At 42.0% G+C, this 4,830-nt stretch overlaps 1 pseudogene; it reads left to right on the forward strand.

The window, feature by feature from the left end:
• The first annotated feature begins 335 nt into the window (after nt 1-335).
• LOC103258990 lies at nt 336-1,357 on the forward strand (annotated as a pseudogene).
• Nucleotides 1,358-4,830: the final 3,473 nt, after the last annotated feature.

Consider the following 4,830-nt stretch of genomic DNA (forward strand, 5'->3'; position numbering starts at 1 on the left):
CATGAAGCATTGTATTAAGCACTTTATATGCATTGTCTTGTTTTATTTACATGACAACTATATGAAATTCTTATTCTTATTTTATAAGAACACAGAGGTTAAATGACGTTAAATGACTTGTTAGAAGTCCGCCATTAAAACACAGTGTGTGTTGCTGAAGTTCACATCCTTAGCTATCTGTTAGAGAACTTCATCCATGCTGAAGTTTCCACCAATGACTGGAGAAATGTGAAAGATAAAAACTGATTGGGCAAGGTGAGTCGGGGCAGGTTGGTGGCCCACAGGAAGTACATGGGCTGGTCTATCGGAGTCTCCCTGCAGGCAGAGAGCTACAGATGTCTTGGCCCGAGGGCGACCCCAGCTACCCAGGCTCTTCCATCAAGGACGACTTCAACTACAGCAGCAACATGGCCTCCGTCAGCATGCACATCCACATGGCCTTCCTGAGGAAAGTCTATGGCATCCTTTCTCTGCAGGTCCTCCTAACTACAATGATTTGCACAGTGTTTTTATAGTTTGAGTCTGTACGGACATTGGACATTTGTTCAGAACAGTCCTACTTTAATTCTGGTGTCTGCCTTCTGATCTTTGGCCTTGACTTTTGCCTTGACTCTACACAGAGAAAAGTATCCCCTTAACCTGTACCTGCTTTTTGGATTTATACTGATGGAAGTCCTGACTGTGGCCTTTGCTGTTACTTTCTTTTTTTTCCTTTTTGAGTTGGAGTCTCACTCTGTTACCCAGACTGGAGTGCAGTGGCCGCTCCCGGTCACCGCAGCCTCGTCCTGCTGGGCTCCGGCGATCCTTCCACCTCAGCCTTCCAAGTAGCTGGAACTACAGGCGCATGCTACAACGCCCGGCTAATTTTTGATTTGTTGTAGAGATGAGGTCTCGTCAAGTTGCCCAGGAGGTTCTCGAACCCGCGGGCTCAGGCAGTCCACTCACCTCGGCCTCCCAAAGTGCTGGGATTACAGGCTGAGCCACCGAGCCCGGCCTGCTGCTACTTTCTATGACACATGTCTGATTCTGCAAGCTTTTATACTGATGACTACAGTATTTGTTGGGTTGACTGCATATACTCTACAATCCAAAAGAGATTTCAGCAAAATTGGAGCAGGGCTGTTTGCTGTTTTTTGGATTTTGTGGTTGTCAGGATTCTTGAGGTTGTTCTTTTATAGTAAGACGGTAGAGGTGGTCTTTGCTGCCGCAGAAGCACTTCTGCTTTGTGGCTTCGTCATCTACTACACACAATCGCTGATGCACACACTGTCACCTGAAGAGTATGTGTTAGCTGCTATCAACCCCTACCTGGATATCGCACCTGTTGTGGCTTCTGGAAGCAGTTAATAAAAAGTAGGCCAGGATCGGTGGCTCAGCCTGTAATCCCAGTGCTTCGGGAGGCCGAGGTGAGTTGATTGCCTGAGCCCGCGGGTTCGAAACCTGCCTGGGCAACGTGGCGAGACCGCTTCTCTACAATAAATCAAAAATTATCTGGGCATGGTAGCACATGCCTATAGTTCCAGCTACTTGGAAGGCTAAGGCAGAAGGATCGCTAGAGCCCAGCAGGTTGAGGCTGCAGTGGCCGGGAGCATGCCACTGCACTCCAGTGTGGTTGACAGAGTAAGACTCCAACTAAAAAAAAAAAAAACTAGAAGCTCAACAGAAGAGCAAAAAATTAAAAAAGGGAAAAAGAATTTAAAAAGTAATTGCAAGCAAAGAAAGAAAAAGAAAAAAGAATTACTGAATTTTTCCATGAAGTTACATTTGTTTTTCATTTATTTACTTATTTAGTGATATCTGCCTACCTCTAATGCTAAAAAGTCCTTTCTTTTATGATATGATGGTTATATTAGATAGTAAGGTAGATTGGTTTTTGATTTTTAGCAAAGCTGGTATCAGGCTTTTGAAAAGTTACTGCAATATCTGGGAACCGCTGCTCTCTAGTAATATGGACATCTGCCATGCAGGTAGAATATTCATTCCCAAGGTTAAAAGCCTGTGAAGGTGGATGCCTGCCTACTATATCTTGTTGAGGGCAACTGGCTGGGGAGGTGAGCCATCTCTTTGCAGTCTGATGTAGGCACAGAGAGAAAGAAGGTGATTTCCTGGCCACGATATAAGCTAGTTGGTCCTTTCATTTGTGACAAAGGCATGGAAGAAATAGATGCTAAATTAAGAGCAGCAGGAGGGAATAAAAGTAAATGAGTAAGCTCAGACTCTGTTAATTAAGAACAGAAAACCTCTCTAGAAAGAAACGATAACTGAAGGCCCAGGTCCTGAAGTGTCAGTTTTACTCTGAGAGTAGCAATAATAGTAACAGCAACAATCTTTTAAGTACATCTTCATTTTCACAGATAAATTAAGAGAGACCTTTGTCAAATATAAAGTTCTTCCCAAAAAGAGTACTGTAAATTCAATAGGATGTTGGAAACTAATCTCAAATTTATGACTGCAGAGATTAAAAGGTATTTGTGGGGTGGAGATAGAGATGAAAGACAAAGGAGAATGAAAGGATTTAAAGTCCTATATGAGAAATAAAAGTCAGTAGAGATTGGATGGGTCTAGTTTAATCTAAAGGTAACAACTGGTGTTAATGTAGCCTGACACTAGTAAATGCTCTCTTTGTTAATGCCTGTCTAGTTCTCTATTTTAACTAGCAATAAATAATTGAGAATGGAGTGTCAAAGTGTCAAAGCATAATTTTCAAAAAAGAAAAAAATGACTTTCATATATATACATATATGACTTTTCTTTTTTCTTTTTTTAAGAGACAAAGTTTTGCTCTGTCACCCAGGCTAGAATGCAGAGGCATGACCATAGTTCACTGTAATTTCTAACTACTGGGCTCAAGCCATCTTCCTGCCTCAGCCTCCCAAGTAGCTGGGACTACAGGCATGCATCACCTTGTCTGACTATGAATACACTTTTTCTTTTTTTTTTTTTTAGTGGGAGTCTCACTTTGTTGCCCAAGCTGTAGTGCAGTGACAGACTCACAGCCACCGCAGCCTTGACCTGCTGGACTCAGGTGATCATTCCACCTCAGCCTTCTAAGCAGCTGGAATTACAGGTGCGTGCCACCATGCCCAGCTAATTTTTTGATTTATTGTAGACTTGCCAAGTTGCTCAGGCTGGTCTCAAGCCCCTGAGCTCAGGCAATCCTCTCACCTCTGCCTCCCAAAGTGCTGGGATTATAGGCATGAGCCACTGCTCCCGGCCTGAATAAACATTTTTCTAAGATTTATTTAATTCACTGAGGAACCCCACAGGGTTGTAAAGCAGATTTAAAGAAGGACAAAAGATTGTAATCAAAGCTGGGCTCAGTAGCTCAGCCTGTAATCCCGTGCCTTTGGGAGGCTGAGGTGAGTGGATTGCCTGAGCCCGTGGGTTCAAGACCCGCCTGGGCAACTTGGTGAGCCCTCATCTCGATAATAAAACAAATAAAAATAAAAAAATAAAGGAGGACAGAAGAAATTGCTAAATGTGTAAAATGTTAGTAGAAAAAGAATGCTGGAATAAAATTGCAAAGTTAGTTGCAAAATGATTACAATCTTTTTATTTATTTATTTTTTTTTTGAGTTGGAGTCTCACTCTGTTGCCCAGACTGGAGTGCAGTGGCCGCTCCCGGCCACCGCAGCCTCGACCTGCTGGGCTCCGGCGATCCTTCCGCCTCAGCCTTCCGAGTAGCCGGAATTACAGGCATGCGCTACCACGCCCGGCTGATTTTTTGATTTATTGTAGAGATGAGGTCTCGCTGCCCAGGCGGGTCTCGAACCTGTGGGCTCAGGCAATCCACTCACCTCAGCCTCCCAAAGGCACGGGATTACAGGCTGAGCCACCGAGCCCGGCTATGATTACAATCTTACCAGGACAAATAAAATACAGCATTTGGGGTTAACTTTCCTGTTAGGCAAAGGTAGTTTATATCTCTACCAAACAAAAATCATTGATAATTTACCAATCTGCTGCAAATTAGCATCCGAATTTACAGAGTCTAGATCTAATTAATGGCAAATAGTTAAACAAAGTTTCCTGAAGCATCAGGTGACTCTTAGAGGCACTGATAAGACTTATGAAAGGGCACCCAGTAGTGTTTTGACTTTTTTCCAAATTTTTTATAACTCTTCTTAACAGTTTTCAAATCCTTTGACTCCAAAACATTAAGGTAGTAGATCTCAACAAGAGAGAGAATAATAAAGATAGTAGGAGCTAAAAAGTGTAAACAAAAAATCAAAAAATTCTTCACTATCATATAGTTGGAATAACAAAAAGGAGAAACAACCCAAAAGCTAATGTGAAACATGAGAAGTTGATCAAGTGATTAAACCAAAAAGGAGACCCTGTATATCTCATCACAACCACACACATTCTTAGTTACTCATATACCTTTTAAAGATGTTTCTGTATTGGCTGAAATGTGTGGGTTTGAAGTATACTCCAAAGAAATATAACCATGAATGTTGTAGCAAATAAAATTCAGTTAATAATGAACTATATTAACAATCATGATCATATAGCAGATTAACATAATAGATGCAGTTTTAATTTGACTTAAAACTAGCCTATAGAAAGAAAGACACTTGGAGTTTCTGACTGTTGGAAACACAGAGTAGCAAAACTTGCTATGTCAGATTTTAAATTCACATAATTCTATTTGCACAACTATTATGACTGTCTTTTGATTCTCCTTTAAAAGTGTAAATTACTTCTGTAAAAAAATCAAACACTGCCAGGCTCGGTGGCTCAGCCTGTAATCCCGCGCCTTTGGGAGGTTGAGGTGAGTGGATTGCCTGAGCCCGCAGGTTCGAGACCTGCCTGAGCAGCGAGACCTCA

The sequence above is a fragment of the Carlito syrichta genome, unplaced genomic scaffold (genome assembly GCF_000164805.1).
Source record: "Carlito syrichta isolate Samal-C Ts95f unplaced genomic scaffold, Tarsius_syrichta-2.0.1 Scaffold302431, whole genome shotgun sequence".
NCBI classification, from domain to species: domain Eukaryota; kingdom Metazoa; phylum Chordata; class Mammalia; order Primates; family Tarsiidae; genus Carlito; species Carlito syrichta.